Genomic DNA, 18,335 nt, shown 5'->3' with positions numbered 1-18,335 from the left:
CTGTTTGCACACAGATTCAGAACAACTCAAACAATTCAAATGTGTCATCTACCCTTTAAATGAATTGAGTATTGTTAGGTTCAAATCAGTGCAGACCGGTAATATATCTGTATTCTGTAGGTGTCGCTGTTGACACTGAATTGTCTCCCTTGTAATTATTCAGGTTACAATACACCATTAGATTTTATGGGCGCCGCCATTTTATGAGCATAACATGGTATTCAGAATTAAAAGTATGGCGAATCCTGATTGGTCGATATGTGCGCCCGTTATTTTTTATTATTAGAGACTTCGTGCACTATGCTTTATACAAAAGGCAAAATAAAAATTATTCCGTAGCCCTAAAGGCACTGAGATGACTTTTCAACGCTAGGACAAGACACGTATTTTGAAGGGCAAAATTGATAGGCATGGGAGATAAGTACAAAATACGCTAAGAAAAGCAACGCGAACCTATATTTTTTGGACCAAAAAATACTGTCCTAATAACTTTTCTTTGATTCTAGCAAGGTTTCGTTAAAAAAATCAACTTCCTAAAGTCTGTGTCTCGAAAAAGGCTACCATTGTCGCCTATGGGGAAATTAATTGTTTATTTCAATCTATAAGTCGCGCGTGTATATATATATATATTTCACTCTGGTAAGCAACTCACTTGTACTTTAAAATATATACTATTAGATGGCAACTGTGCTTAACATATTTTTACAAAAATTAAAACATATATATACATTTATTAATTTTAACATGAAAATTTAAAGGAAAAAAAAAAAAAAAATTTAAAAAAAAAAAAAATAAAAAAAAAATAAATAATCTAACATTACATTAATCAAACCAGCGCGACTCGCAAATAAAGTCACCCATCAATCGCATTAGTGTTTCATTAGAGACAGAGACATTGTCATTTTTTTCCATTGACAATAAAAGTTCCAAATCAATATGCAACGATCCTGTGTTAAAGTATATCTCATGTATAAGTTTCTGTCTTGCCTCTTCATAATTTTCACAAAATAATAAATAATGTTCCACAGTTTCTAATTGACCACATTCACACTTGGGGTCTATATTTTGATTGATTTTGTTTTGGTAATTTTTTAGGTAGTATCCGGATCTTAAATTTCTAATAATTTTTGCTGTTTTATGATCTGGATAATCAAATGTTGATTTTTTGCTGACAGTCTGATGAAAGTTATAATAAAATCTTCCTGTATCACTATTATCCCATCTATGTTGCCACTTTTTATTTACTAAAATTCTTGCTGCTGTTTTAATATCTTGTTTAGTTACTGTAATATGAGCTTCTTTCTGAATTTGATTTGCCTCTTTAGCTGCCTCTTTAGCTAGTTTATCAGCTATTTCATTTCCTCTAACATCTGCATGTCCTGGGGTCCAATCAAAATTAATTCTAATATATAAAGAGCCTTATGTTACACAAATGAAATCTTGTAATTGTTTTAGTTTTTCAGATGCTTATCAGATGGGACAAAAAAGATCGAAATTGACTCTTCCAATGCGTCAGTTCCAAAATCATGTCCCTCACCAGAAAAGATCATAAATTTTGCCCGCCTTTGTGAGGTTATTTACATAGAAGGCGCTTGTATCCCAGCGCAAAAGGGGGGGGGGGTGTGTTCCGGCGGTTGGAACCCCCTTTTTTTGGACGATCAATGCATTTGAATGGGGACATATAGTTGGAACCCCCCTTTTTAAAATGGCTGGATCTGCTGGTGCTGCTCTATTAAAAGTTTCCAGCACTTTCATAATCTTCATTCTGTAGGGTAATATCAAGCAATAAGTTACAAATCAATCAGGGGACTTACTGAAATAAGTGATTTTTAAATCATTTATTTGAGTAGCAAACTCGAGGTTTTGTCACAAATTGGGATTTTGTAGTTTTTTCAAAATTTTAAACACATAGGTTTAAATAATATCTTTTAATTAGTAAAATTTAAAAATATGAAGTTTTTGCTTCCTTTAAGTAGCAAGGTTTATGCCTTTGATGCTATCATTTAGCTGAAAATTCTATTTTAGTTGAAAAAATGCTTTAATAATGGCTATACATAATGAATTGATACTGTCTTAAAAGATTTTTCACAGCAGTGGGAGTATTTTTCCTGTGAAGTTCAAGGTTTCATCTTTCAGATTATGTAATAAAATTCTACTGTTTGCAATAAAAATTTCACTGTTGGGGGGGTGTTGAAATTAGTGGGGGTTACTAAAAGAATGATACTTAAAGAAGTGATTTTTGGGAAGGAAATTGAGGTCTGATACTTAAACAAGTGATTTTTATGTCATTATCCTAGATTCAGTAGAAGGTGATCACCTGAAATGACCTGGTCATCCTAGACAACACAGATGTTGGTTCTGATAAGTTTAGAAACATAATTAGTCCCTGGATCATTAGTATTCTATATTTAAAGCTACAATAAAATTAAATCACTTCTTCTAGTGATTAATTTGTACTACTTAAATAGGTGATTATTAAAGAAAGACAACTCTAACTTCCAACCTTTGTGGAAATAATGTTACTTGAATCAGTGATTTAGAAAATCACTTGTTTAAGTAAGTCCCCTGACTGCAAATGTATGTTCCATAAGTGCATAATCTTGATTCCCATACAACTGAGGGAGGGGGACCATCTTATTAGATTTTAATTTTCCAAATATTTGGTGCAGTATAAAATGAAACATTTTTAACTGTTAAATGCTCAACATGTGTTTGGAAATAACAATGCATCAATTTTTGTCACATGGTGATGGAATTCACATGTACATGAGAGACAGTCTAAAAACCGTATCCCAGAAATGGCTATGGGACAAAAAAAGATCTAAGTTAATTAGTTCCAGCATAAATTTATATTTGCAATCCCATGCACTACAAATGCATTATTAACCATATTGAGCCATTTTAAAAAAAAAAAATATCAAATAAAATTGGTATGATCCTATGATTTGAAGTCAAATTTTTATCAAAATCAAAGAAATTTGCTCCCCATCCTTTGCAGTCTGTTTGATCAAACAGAACCATATTTCGAAAAATCTCTCCTACATGTACAGCATTTACATTAAAAACTAGCTACTTTTAGAAGGCATGCACTAAACCACTGGACATTTGATGGAGAACTGTTAAAATAGAGGTTTCCTTAATTTTGGACAACCATTACATAAAATATTATGGTTAAAACCATACATAAAGATCAGATTATTGATTATATGAGTGTATCAATATAAAGCCAAAAGTAGCAGGTGTGCTGACACACTGGAATGCACAATAATAACACATGAACATTTTTAAGCGAAAAATAACGAGGTTATAAGCTTATCATAACAAATTGACAAAAAACTAGTTTCACTACTCGGCGTACATACTAACTTCAGTGCACTTGGAAATGTTTTAAAGACTAGCACCAACTAAATATACTATAGTATAGGTATCAAATTCAGTCAGAATAGGTATTCTTTAACTGATATACAAGCTTTCTGAAAAACTATATATATTTATTGGCCTAAAAGTAGCTTTACGGGGGGAAATAAGTTACATGTAAAAGACAAAAAATATTTTTATCACGTGATTGTCAATGCCTGAAAGCATTGTTCTGCCTGGCTACGGAGTTCCCTCGACGCATTGTTCGGCCTAGCTAGGGGTATGCCTCAATGCATTGTTTGCCTTGAAAGGATTAATTAAGGCTACATGCATTTTTTGTTCTTGGCCTGATTTTTAGATATATTCACAGTACTTAATTAACAGTAATCCTCATTCTTCAGGCCTGTTTCAACATCTTGTAATTAGTTTGAAGATGAAAAAAAATACACTAGGGTCAAAATGCTTAACATTTTACAATAAATTGCTAGTTTTATTAAATATTTGTATAACCTATGTCACATATGTTTTCACTTTTAGCTCTTCTAGAGATATCCAAGTTGTTAAACACTGGTTTGGATGCGGAACAGTTGGCTACATGTGTAAGACTATGTGAAAATGGTGTCAATCCTCAGGCTCTAGCTCTTGTTATACAGGAACTACGGAGGGAAACAGCCAATATCAGGGTAGGTTAACATATATATATAGGATTACCAGTAACAGAAAAGAGATGTCAGTATTTTACTAGATATCAAAGATCATTTAAAAAAAAAAAATCAAAGTAAGCTGTTACTGGATATATATTGAACATTAAATTACATGTATATCATACTTATATAGTTGTCACTTAGTTTTTGCTTGCTAAATCTGCTGGAAACCCTGGACAACAATAATAATACGTTGGTTATAGTGAACAATCTGGAATTCATATTTCCATATCTCAATGTTTCTTTTTCTAGAATGTACATTGAATATATAATTTTTGTCAAAATTTCAAATTTCTTTCACTGAAGAATAAAAAAAAAGGACATTATCATTTCAAACTTTTTTGCAGAGGGGGCATTAAGTTTTACCCTTGTCTGTCAGTACATTTGGAAATTGGTTTCCATTCTTTAACTTTAGTTTGCCTCAACCAAGTGTTATGAAACTTACACAGTGCTCATTATTTGATTAAGTCACTTTGACTGTTTTAGAGTTATGACCCTTTACAAATGTAAAATATGCTGAATTTCAAATTTCTGTTTTTAAGATTTTCTCAACCAAATGTTATGAAAGTTACGCACAATGCTTATAACCAAAACACACAGATAACTTTTAAGTTTTTATGGCATCACTTTTACTGTTCTCTAGTTATGCCAGCTGTTTACAAATGGAAAAATGGATGAATTTTTGTTTCTGTTCTCTTACTTCAATTTACCCCAACTAAATATTATGAAACTTTATGTAAATAATTTTTATTGTAGAGAGGGAGGATTGGATAAGACTTCATATTTTTAACAAATTATCAAAAATAAAAAAATTATGTAAAACAAAGTTTAGGGAAATAATATGTACAAATGTATGATATAAGGAATTCTGATTATTTATATGGCTTTTGTGCTATAAATACAGGTTATAAATACAAATATTTCAACTTAAAAATGTGTCAGGGGGTTAGTATTGAACCCTCACCAGCCATAACTCTAATTTGCCTCGCCAAACACAACCTTGGTATAGGTATATAGATTTAAAAAAAACACCTGTTTCTTGAAAAAACAAAACAGAACAGAGCCTTGAAACTGCATTTAAAAAGAAAGGTGTCAGGGGCAAGCAAATCCTTGAAATGTTCTGAACATAAGATTGTTTCATTGTCATTACTTGATTTTGAAACTTTAAAGATTTGATGAATATTTGTAACTTCATTTCCCTTTTTTTTTTTACAGAAATCCAGTTGACAGTGACTCCACAAATAATTCAATTATTAGAAGAAAATTGATATTGAAGAATAAATTACAAGTATGGACCATCAGACAAAAAACAAGAAAGACATTTATTACTTTTTTCACTGTAAATAACCATATTGTCTTTAATGTAAATAAATGTAAATTTATACCTAACACATAATAGTCATTCAATACTGACTTTGTATGAAACATGAATGGACATCATGTGGGTTATATAATGCAATGAGACAGTAACACAGATGCAATGACACAGAAGACCAACAGCCACATTTTGTTTTTTTGTCTCTCCCACAAATGTGCCAATATTCACATTTTAGCTAATTGTGGAATTGAATTTCAACATTATCATAAAATATGAAGAGTTAAAAGTTTGGTCTTAAATTTTAAAAGCCTTAATGCCATGTAAACAAATTGTAAAGGCTTTAGGAAAACCATTGCTATAACCTACAATTAATAATGTTTTGCAAATAAAATAAGCTATGGTTTATATTGAATCCCTAGACACAAAAATTATCTAAATCAGGGATGGCAGCCAAAGTAGGCTGAAAAATGTTAAATTCTATGGAGAGAAAAAATGACTAAAACTGACATTAAGACACAAATAATGCATACTTCAGGGGTCATTACTTAGTAATTTATAAAGTGAGGTGCCAGATAGGTTTTTTTATATTAATAGTTATATATATATCTTAGTCTTGAAAAATATCTTATTGTATTACGATTCCCTGAGCGAAGGAGAAATTTTACTCAATTACATATTTCCTCACATACTTAGAATTGAACAAGATAGATACAATGGTATTTCTCAACAAAACAGACTATGTCTCAGGTGCACCTCAAATGAAATTGAGGATGAAAATCACTTTTATTTTTTATGTTGTGGTGTACCTCAGAAGAGGGAATATTTAGCATGATTAAAAAAAAAAAACATTAAAATTTAAGGGCCAATGTATTATAACTTCATCATTATAGGTAACTCCAGATAGACAGATGTGTGCACCTTAAAATTGATCCCTAGACAAAAAAAAAGATATCTTAGTATCTGCCAAACTATAACATTAACATTTAATGTTGATAAATAAAGCTTTAAAATGGGATAGGAACAAAAGAATTATAAAAGTATGGAGATGTGGTATGATTGCAAATGAGACAACTATCCACTGCATTTCAAATGAAATATACACCTCTTTTGAATTTGTCTTCTATTGAAAAAGTAGAATTTTTTCCCCATAATTTTCAGTCAACCATGAAATGCAATCAAAACCCTATGGTACTGGCTTGATATTTAAATCTTCCAAGGTCTATCATAATTTTTGATATACAAATGAACATTTCCAGAAATTTGCCCATAAAATATATATGCTCAGAAATTCAAGTTACAAAATGATGTTATACTTGTGAAGAGAATTACATATCTTGTGGAAGGTTGAGGAACATAATTTAATGTCTGTATCAATGATCTCGTTGTTAAAGAAATCTTTAAAATTGGAGTTATCTTCCTTTGACTATAATAGTTGAATCAACCACACTGAACCAATGCTTAATACCATGCAATGTTTAATTTTACTTCCCACTGATATAGTAAAGCAATATTTACCTTACAGTACTTAAAACCACTTTGATATGTAAATTCCAATTACTCAAAAAATATGTATACAAAAGGAGTTCAGTAGTGTATTGTCATTCATGAGGCCTCTCAAAACAGGATGTAGCAACCTGTTTTTTTTCTAAATATTTACTCAAATATATAATTGATTCATAATAATTATCATGTCTGTGAACATACAATGTATGCACATGCACATATTAACTGTGAAAAAATAGTTTATATCTTTAAAGCAGTTCATACAAGTATGTCAGGTTAGTTTTGTCAATTTGATGAGTATTGATACAATACCAGTATGATAGAGAACTGCCATAACCAACACACAATACCTTTTTTTAGCCTAAAAGTAGAGCTTTAATTGGAATACCAACCTCTTAAATGCCCCTGTCCCGTAATTCTGATCAATAAGCAATCTATCTTAATTTTTGATTTTCTCTATCTCATGTCCTACAGGGCTAATCATTGATAAACTTTATTTGGTGAATCTGTATTTGTAATTTCCTCTGTTTACACAATAAGTATACTTAAAACTAGAGACTGCCATTTTTTTTTATTGAAATTTGAAATTGTAATGCTGATTAAAGAATCCAATAGATGTCATTTACTGGCATTTAGCTCATTTATCAATTTAAAAAATGCTCATCTTTCTGAAGAACGGTAGTTCATCATTGGCGGATCCAGGGGGGGGGGGGGGGGGGGGTCCGGGGATTGGAATTGGAACCCCCCTTTTTTTGGCCGATCAATGCATTTGAATGGGAACATATAGTTGGAACCCCCCCTTTTGTCCTGGGTTGGGAACCCCCCTTTTTTAAATGGCTGGATCCGCCACTGTTCATGCAACTGACTGCACTAGCGATATATGAAGAGCATATGTCAACACCATACCTTAACATGATTTGAAATTATTCAAACAACTCTGCAAAGATTACCGCAGGTGAATTTGATACAAAATGTCTAACCACAAAATACCTAGGATGTAATCAATACACATCAATAAGCAAAACTGATATATATATATATATATATATATATATATATATATATATATAGATTGCCTAACAATGTAATTTTAACACACTATTTAGTATGTAAATATAAGAATGTTTAAAATATCTAGGTCTAGCGAAATATTGCGTTTATTTTCATCATTTTGTAAATATTTTAAACATTCTTATATTTACATACTAAATAGTGTGTTAAAATTACATTGTTAGGCAATCTATAATTTTATTTGTGTAATTGAATTAATCTCTGTACTGATTAATCCACACTCCCATAGATTTGTATGTCATGTGCTGCTATTTATAGGCACTTATATATATATATATATATATATATATATATGAGGGTACTTTTTTCTAAAAATGAGGGTACTTTTTATATGGCTTTCCAAATACCGTTTCGATCCCTAACATCACTGAAGAGACATTTATTGTCGAAATCCGGATCTGGTGTACTAAAAAATATTGACACCGTATGTTTGTGGCATAACATCGTGGCCACAAGTTAATTTGTTTTTCTGTTTAGTATTAAATTTATATTAAGATCCATTTTGTTAACTGATCAATTTTATTTGGCAGTCATCAGGTTTAAAGAACATCAGTTGTTCGACCTGTTAGTCAAACTAGAACACACCCGCGAAATCGCGGGCATTCAGAGCGTAGTTGAAAGTATTAAAGAGTTGTTGGAAGAATTATGTAAAAAAATTTCAGCAAAAGTATCATAAGTCAAAGGTTATTGTGGACAGGAAAATGTGTTTTTTTTTTATCCCTCCTCCTTTATTTCCAAAATTCCCAATTTTGGTTTTCTATCAATTTCAATATGAACATAATACATTAAGTATCATAAGTCATAGGTTATTGGCGACAGGAAAATGTTTTTTTATATCCCTCCTCCTTTATTTCCAAAATTCCCAATTTTTGGTTTTCTATCAATTTCAATATGAACATAATACATTGAGTATGTTCTGAACATTTAAGTAAGGAGCCTGTAATTCAGTGGTTGTCGTTTGTTTATGTGTTACATATTTGTTTATGTGTTACATATTTGTTTTTCGTTCATTTTTTGTACATGAATAAGGCCGCTAGTTTTCTGGTTTGGATTGTGTTACCTTGTCAGTTCGGGGCCTTTTAAAGCTGAGTATGCGGTATGGGCTTTGCTCGTTGTTAAAGGTCGTACGTTGACCTATAGTTGTTAATTTCTGTGTCATTTTGGTCTCTTGTGGAGAGTTGTCTCAACCACATCTTCTTTTTTGTAATCAATGAATTTTGTAAAAGATTTAATAACTGGAGAATTTCAGAAAAGGTATCAAAAGTTTACTTGAATAATTTTAGGGCTTATCTGTATATTATGAACATTCATTACTATATAAATATAGTGTATTTACTTTCAATTTTAAGTTTACTAAGGCAGCAACCATTTGATTTTCTTGGGGGGGCTATGGTTTTTTTTGGAAAAAAAAGTTTGTTTCCAGGTTTTGGTGAAAAAAATAATTTTGGACCCTGAGTAAAAAAAATTGTTTGTTTCACCCTCAGCTGCCACTATATGTAATGTCAAAAATGAAAGAAAAAAATTGTCTTCGGTTTGTCGCTAAAACAATAGATTGTTCTTCGCCGAAGGCGAAAAAAAAGGTTTGCACAGAAAAAAAAACCATAGCCCCCCCCCCCCCCCCCGCCCCAGAAAATCAAATGGTTGCTGCCTAATAGATCCATGGTGGTCATTGATGTAATATACAGACCCTCTCTATTTAATAAACTATGTGACCGCCGTGGATACCATGGTGGTCATTGATATAGTATACAGACCCTCTCTATTTAATAAACTGTGTGACCACCGTGGATAGTAAACTTGAAAATGATAGCAGATAGAATTCTTAAATATAGTATACAGAAAAACGCAAACCGGAAGTCTAATCAGACTTAAAATTTCGTCAAATGACGGGACAATATCCGGATGCCTTTTTTCTCGTTTTTCTTCCAAAATAACTCAATCTGAATAATCATATGAATGGATGACAAATGCAACTATGCACTGTACCCATAGGACACAGAGGCGTGTTGATTAATTTGTTGTGGAAAGAAAAGAAGCGACACCAAAAATGAGGTCTTCTCGTTTAATAGTATAGATGCGTTTTGTTTAAATATACTTTTCCACTTTTTTGGTCTTTTGGAAAATGTTGTTTGTGCTGTTTTTAGACCCTTCTACAACGAAATTTGTTTTACATGCACACGTATAAAAATTGCGGTTTTTATCCAACGCAATCATAGGTTTGAACGTAGTTTTCAATTTAGACTCGTTTATATATATATATACTGGCCATAAATACCTAAGTGCTGATTAACAATATTTACTTTACAAGTGAAGTAGCGTTGACATAATAATGTAACAGGTTTCTCCGAAATCGGCGCAAGTTCAACTCTAAGACGAGGAAAGCTGTTTGGACGAACGGAACTTATAAGTTACTTGCGCTGGGTGGATACTGCTGCTGGTGTACTGTTAGTTATCGATGGTATAATAATTTCCGTAATGAGTGGTCCGGTTCTGACATGAATTATTATAACACTTTTTCTAAATTCACTGGTGTTAAAATGAGAAATTCATGATTGAGAAACTAACTTTCCGAATCCTTCATGCAGATTGACCTTACAGGAATTTGATTGTTTTTGTCTCGTTTGGATACTTATACATGATTGGCTTTCCAATTTTCGGGTTCGCACGTCCCTGATGAAGGTTGATCCAAAAAGCGTTTCGGACGCACACATTTTATAAAGTGTTATTTTCATCAAACGAAAAGAGACACATATATCAGACATATTTTGATTTGTTAAAAGCTAGCGTATGGGCTTGCTTGATCAACAACCTAAAAGATTATATGCAGGACCATGAGAAGGTATACTATAGCTTTACCTGTTAATGCTTATTTATTAGCACATCGTACCAGCTTACCACAGAGTAAGTATTAGTGCAAGCAGTCTGGGTTTACTTGATTTCACATATTTTTTATGTGTCGTTTCAAGGATTTGTAGTATAGTATTTGTCTTACTATACAAATCCTTGGTCGTTTATAGTCTCCAACACCATGACTTTCTTAAGGGTCGCCTGAGTTAACAAAAAAGGATCCCCGTCAGAGAACTCTCCACCAGGACAATAGCTTACGATATATACTGCTGTGATGTATGCTAATATAATTATGGCTTGACATTTCAAGTTGTCGCCAATTTTAGATACTTTTACTAAATTTGCACCTTTCCAATATGTTGATTTTCTGAAAGACTTGAGTTGTATCAGGTTGTAACAATCATTATCATGCTTAAAATTGACAACCACGAACATAAATGAATCCACAATCCTTGTTGTACATTTATCATGTTTATTATAATGTTTTCATTTATCTTACTTATAATAACGATATTATGATTGCATGCTCAATGTTCAAACCGTAAGATGGCCAAACATTATTTCATTACTATACTAGTAGTTGCAGAGTATCCCATTGTTCATGTTTATATTATCCCAATGTAAAGTAGTCCTGTTCTCTTACATTTAGTCGACACATGACTCTTGTACTGCACAAGGCTATAAATTTCTTAGAATGTGAAAGCTGTCTAATTTCCATGTCCCGTCTTTCACCTGCATCAGGCATCTTTTTGGAAAATTTTAAGTTTCAGTATTAACTAGAGTATATAATGAACCAACTGCACCCAATTAAACATTCTTTTTAATATTTCCTCTAATAAAATATCAGTGTATGTAAAGTGCGGATCCTAAAGTATCATTTTCACTGTATATGCCAGAAATTTTTGATGTAGAATGATAAATAAACAGACGACTTTTTTTTTATTTTTCAAGAAAATGAAGAAAATTAGTTAAAAAGTATATGTTAAGAAACACTTAATACTAATAAAACAAAGTAAGAGATGCGAACGGGTTTTTCAGTTTTCGCGCCTAAATCCAAATAGCTGTGAAATATATACCAAAATAGGTGAATATTTAGGACATATCACGAACAGATCGTGCAGGTGTTTTATAACTAACAGGTAAGATGTTGTTGCAGAAAAAATATTCATTTCAACACAATTATTAAAGTTGTATAACGTAGAATAGGTTTTGTCATTCAGTTTCTTCATATTGAACTGAATTCCACTATGATGCTTTCTTTATGCGAGTCATGAAAGACTCATGTTTACTGTCGAATAATGATACTATTCTTTCATTTTCACTGTAGAGCGATTCATTAGTATTGTATATGTGGCGCATTTTCACTGTGTGATATATTTATTTTTTTTATCTATTACAGCGTATTTTTTTAAGCATGTAAAGCAAGACTTTAGTTAGCGTGCTTGCTTTTTTTTTTTTTTTTGTACAATCATTATGATAACACCCAATTTAATTCAAATATAATAATTATATAAATACAGGTTAAACTATGCCGATACATATTGTTTAAAGATGTCAATCTTATTTACAAAGTTTGTATAAACAATTATACAAACTAAGCAATCAAGTCAACCAAAGTTTTGCTTTACATGCAGTAGGAAATTAGCTGTAAAGCCTTAATTTAGCCGACTTGCTCAAACAATAGATAAAGTAAGAGACGGATTTGATAAAATTTAACTTACGGAGAAAAGTTTGGTTTTAAAACACTCTAAATAAATTCAATAGAAATAACATTTATTTCAAATGTATTCCATTTTTAAAATTTCTTATGAATCGTATAAGGATCTTTATCCTTGTTTTTTTTTTATCCATTTCCATATCCTTGGTTTTTTTTTTTATCCATTTCCATGACAAGTTTTTTTTTACACCACTAATTACGTACATCTTGATAAAGATTGAATCGTTGGTTTTCCCGTTTAAAAGGTTTTACACTGGGGCCCTTTATAACTAGCTGTTCGGTGTGAGCCAAGACTCCATGTTGAAGACCGTATTTTGACGTATAAAGGTATACTTTTATAAATTTTTGTGACTCGTTTTGAGAGTTGTCTCATTGTCACATATGACATCTTATCTATCTGTGGCTCAACCCGAAACGAGACGGGATAAAAAGGGATAAAAACACACTTTTTTAATATATTTATAATGGGCTTAATATGAGTCAGAAAAGAGTAGAATAGTGGGTCGCGTTGGGGTATAAGCGTGACGCGGAATTGCCGATTTTTTTGTAAGCGTGACACGTGATAGTCAAATGATTGTGTCGTGAAAACGAGAAATAAAGTATAGCGGGACACGGAAAATTTCAAAAAATGAGAACTGCATAGTATAAGCGGGATACGGGAACCTGATAAAGCAGTAAGCGGGATCAGGGATCAGACCCCCCCCCCCCCCCCCCCCCCCAATGAGACCCCAGAATAAGATATTTTTTTTTATCTTCATCCTATTGTTACAGTCATGCCTTCAATAACAAATGTATCCCATGCATGCATTTTTATAGACAAAAGACCTTATGGATATTTGGGGTTCTTTGACATGCTGAATCTAACCTTGTATCCAGTTTGGGGATTTTTACCAAGTTACCGAAATAGCCCACATAGAGGTCCAAAGGGTCTAAGATCATCAAACATGAATTGTAGCATGCATGTTGTGTACAATTACCCAAATGTGCATTGTTTGACCTCTGTGGTAGTATCCACTCGCGGATCTAGAAATTTTTATAAGTAGGGGTCCAATGACTACCTAAGAGGGGGCCCGCTCTTTCAATATAAAATTCCATATAAAAGTAACCAAATGTTTTCCCAAAAAGGGTGCAACCCCCTGTCCCCCTAAATCCTCCTCTGGTATTGAGCTGTTCATTACCGATAAAAAAAAAATTGTATCAAGGGTGCTCTACTTCACGTACCAATGCAAACAAAAAAGTTCGCCCACACCTTACATTTCATGTTTTAATGACTGTGGATAATTTATGTCACATACCGTTTCACCTTATACAGTTAAAATCATGCAAGCAACAATCGAGTCAAGAACATTTGTTCTACCAAAACTGTCTTTTTCAGAATATGGAAATTGAAGCAGTTAAGGGTACAACTGGGGAAAGTTAATCTTTTATAAGCTTTTCTGTCACCATTGCGTTTCAAGATGCATATTTCTCTGTTCGCAAGTGTATTTATTGCGTGGAAGATAACGTCCTCAAATGTACTCGTCTCTATTTTACACAAACTGCACTTAAACTCCGCAATATCAATCTTTGACTTAAAAAAAATACAGAAATATCTTTTAATTTTTTTTTTAAATCAAGGAAAAACGTAATTTGAAGAATACCTTATGACATTTTGAGAAGCATTTTTGTTACAAGTGAAAAGCTATATATTTGATAAAGAATGAATGAGGAGTTTGTATTTCAATTTGAAAATACATTTATCATAAATTCTAAAGTCATCAACTAAGTTTTTTCATTTGTTTCAAGTGCATTTATCACATAATTCTACAATAAAAATTCCTCGCATCTTCGAAAATTCCACATCAGAAATGACTGCACTAACAGTGATAATTCATCGCATCTATAGTTAAAATGGATCGCTTTCAAAAATGGATATGCTATATTATGTTGCTTTAATAACACTTATTTGAACTTTAATGCTATGTTTGTACATAATAAAGACATATCACAATGAAAATATGTAAAAACTTTCCTTCAAATCAATTAATTTGGTATTTTCAAAACGTAAACAAATACAGTTTTCCCATGATCCTTTATTCTACAATAGACATACCCGCATATGACAGTGAAAATGAACTAGCTGGATTCGCACTTTATATACGCTGAAATATTATAATTTCAATGGTCACCCCCCCCCCCAAAAAAAAAAACCAACCCCCAATCATGTTGTACCCCGTTATTTTCTGAAAATAAAATCATTCAAAGAATATCTATATTAATTAATTAAGCAGCCTTCTTATATAAAAAACTTTTCCATTACTTGTCTGATTTAAAACTAAAGCATGTAAGAAAATTTTGCATTTTTAAGGGTCTTTTAAATGATGTCCCCAGGGGTTATTTCCCTCCTGTTACCGCTGGGTTTTTTTCCACCTATGAACACGTTTGAAAGACCAAAAATTTATTTCTTGTAAATTAATGCAATGTGAAGAACATTATTTCCTGAATGTATGACTCCATATGTTTAGGTGAATAGCAGCCAGTTTGAAAAATCTGAACTCCCCAAAGATCAGAATTTGGAGAAAAATAATGTTGTTCTCTCCTGTTACAGCCTTTTTGTGTACCTTCTGAGAATATTTCAATGTCAGCACTATAACGGTACATGTTTTTTTTATATAGTATCTTATCAAATTGATATGTAGATGGAAGTAAACTTCTACACAATTCGAGTAAATGAACAAAAAGTACTGCGTAATTCCTTTCTGTTACGTTCTGTCATGTTACCTGATAAAAAGTAACTGCATAACCATAATCAGTTACAGGAAGGATGTTCAAGACAATTTCACTGATGAATCAAACAGTTAATCTTCTATATGCCAACCATTTCATTTAATATACTAGCCAAAAAAAGAAACGATACAAGACTTTTTTTCAAATTAAAGATTTTCCGTTCATTGGAACAATATTGAAGGTAGTAATACTTAATCATTATGGAAATATAAATCCGTTTAAAAAAAATATTTTTTAGCCTTCGTGACGTTTTTTCGCGATTTTTTTTTTTTTTTTACAAAATTTACATAAAACGACAATTTTAAAAACAAAAGTTCCAATTAATGATGCCAACCTCTCATTTAAAAGTAAAGACAATGTATGCCATCAATTTGTTTTTAAAAATCATACAGTTTCTTTGTTTATTTGTTAAGCAAAGTTCGGCCCCACGATAAATCGTTAAAATGTATACATTATCAACTGATTTACCATAGACAGATGTGTAAAGTGATATTCAAAAAGCGGTAAAAATCTTAAAACTAATCCGAAAGGTTCCAAATTTACTGTGTGTTGTTTTCATATCTAAAGCATTGATTTGAGACGAAAATAAAAAAAACATTTTTTTGCATTTTTTGAGATTTCAAAAAACACTTTTTTCCAACAAATTTGACAAAACAATATTTCAACCCATTAATTACAACATGCACATAACTTGATTAGCATATTGAATATTTTTAAACAAACTTGAAATTTTATTTAGTACTTATTCAACTTTCCGCAAAACTAATTTGCACCCTATGCTCGTTTACACGGAATTTAGATACTTTCCGACAAGTTTTGATTTTCATTATCACATGTGCATACATTGCAAATGAAAGCTTTTTAAAATAGTATATCTCATTTTGTTTTATATTTAATACTTTTTGATAAATTTTATTTCAAAGTCGTGTATCGTTTCTTTTGTTGACTAGTATATAAGTTATCATCACCATATTAAATAAATTTCAAAATAATATACAGTATATTGAATGAAAAAATAGGTTTTATGCTTTGATTACAGCAGAGAACATTGTGCAATTCTAGTATAGTAGATAGTAACAGAAAGGAAATTATTTTAGAATTTTTCATTACCCCGACATATTTTTCATCTTGCAAATTGCAAATACAGTTTCAAAGGGTAAATGACATTGTTTGCTGTTATATATCTTCCAATTTTTACCAATCTAAAACGATGTATTTTTTAAAATTGATTCACTTTGGTAACAGGAAAGAACAGGATTTTTTTTTGTACCATTTTAAAAATTGCCATTGTTACCACATTTAACAATTGTTTGAATTACAGACAACAGTTCTTAGATCCTCAATGTATGTTCTTCGATTTGTGCTATAGAAATACTGGGTCTAAAGACATTTTTTTTGTTTTTTTCTTATTGCCAAAAATAGACTTTTTCAGATATTGTCTCATATACTTTTGACTAGTTTAGATGCATATTCGCTAATATCTTTCTGTAGGTAAAAAGGTTATAATCATAAATTAAACATACGTGTTTAAGTCTTTTAATAAATGCGAGTTTTGTGAAATTAATACTGTTGTTAGACAAGTTATTTTTCTATTTATTGATTACTCAAATTATGGCATTCCGCTGCCTGTCCACAACTGTATATCTATTAAATTTTTTTTGGACCTTTAGAATTCAGAAACCACGTTATTTTCTCTCTCTCCTGGTTGAGTTAATGTATAATTTACGAGTTTGGATTATTACAATGAACTACTGTGAACTGTTCCTTACTTTCATCATTGCAACTCAACAACCTCTACGATCCTCTACCATACACTCACTCACATATCATAATATAGTTCATGATATATGTAGCATAAAAGAAATTTAAATAATGGTCCTTCAAGAGCCATTATTCTGCTCTTTATTCGGGTTGTTGTCTCTTTGACACACTCCCCGTGTCCATTCTCATTTCTATTTTCACATTGAATGTCTATATAACGAGTTGCTGTGATCAACCCATACAGATTTGTTTTGCTTTTGCGTGATGTAAAAAAAAAAAGAAATAAATGTATATTTAAATTTTGTTTTCGTTAAAGACAATCAAATAATTCTATGTTTCTAATTAATCAAATACGCTTTCGTTGCATCTTTTCTATTAGGAAACTAAGGTCTCAACTCCCTCAGGCAACTTTGACTTTAGATGAATTTGGTCTTCTTTTTGTGTCGTATAGCTCAACTGTTTCGGTTCTTATACATCCACATTTTTCAGAATCTGCTTTGAGCGTTCCAGTAACAGGGAAATCCGGGAAAGCGATGCGGATGCATGAACATTATAAAGTGCTAGTTTGATTTTCTTTCAGTGGCTTGAGTGCTTTTGAACACTGATACCTATCTAGATGTCTATTTCAGTGGATTTACTATTCTTTATTAAATGTTTTTGAAAATTGTTTTGTTTATTTGTGTATTTCTATGTCCTGAATGTTCTTGCTTTTATTTTTACTGTATTCTTGTTAGATGTTATAACATTGCCATAACAGCGCGAGGTTTAGCTAGCCACAAAACCAGATCCAACCACCATTTTTTTCTTCTTAAAATGTCATGTACTTTGTCAGAAAAAATGGCAATTGTTATCTTATAGTTCGTTTCTGTGTGTGTTGCATTGTCGTTTTTCATTTTGTTGAACTTCAGTGTTTCTGTTGTTACATTGTTTTCCTCTTATAGTTGGTGTGTTTTCCTCGGTTTTAGTTTGTAATCCGGATTTGTTTCTCTCAATCGATTTTTGACTTTCGAACAACAGTATACTACTATAATTGCTTTTATTTAATTTAAATTTGAATATGTTTTTCTTATACTCGGACAGTAAACAGTATAGGTAAACATACAGTTTGTGAGTGAGAGATTTTAAAAGTGACTCCACGTTACATCTCATCACTATTAAGCTGATGACTAAATGTGAAGTAATCCTGTTATCTCTAGAAATATTTGTGCAAAGTATGGTCATTATATCTGTTGTACGAACTGACGAAAGAAAGGATTTAAAAGATGTAGTAAATAATAAAAACAAATAAAAT

The sequence above is a fragment of the Mytilus edulis genome, chromosome 7 (genome assembly GCF_963676685.1).
Source record: "Mytilus edulis chromosome 7, xbMytEdul2.2, whole genome shotgun sequence".
Taxonomy (NCBI): Eukaryota; Metazoa; Mollusca; class Bivalvia; order Mytilida; family Mytilidae; genus Mytilus; species Mytilus edulis.
Note: the sequence above shows the minus strand (reverse complement) of the source record.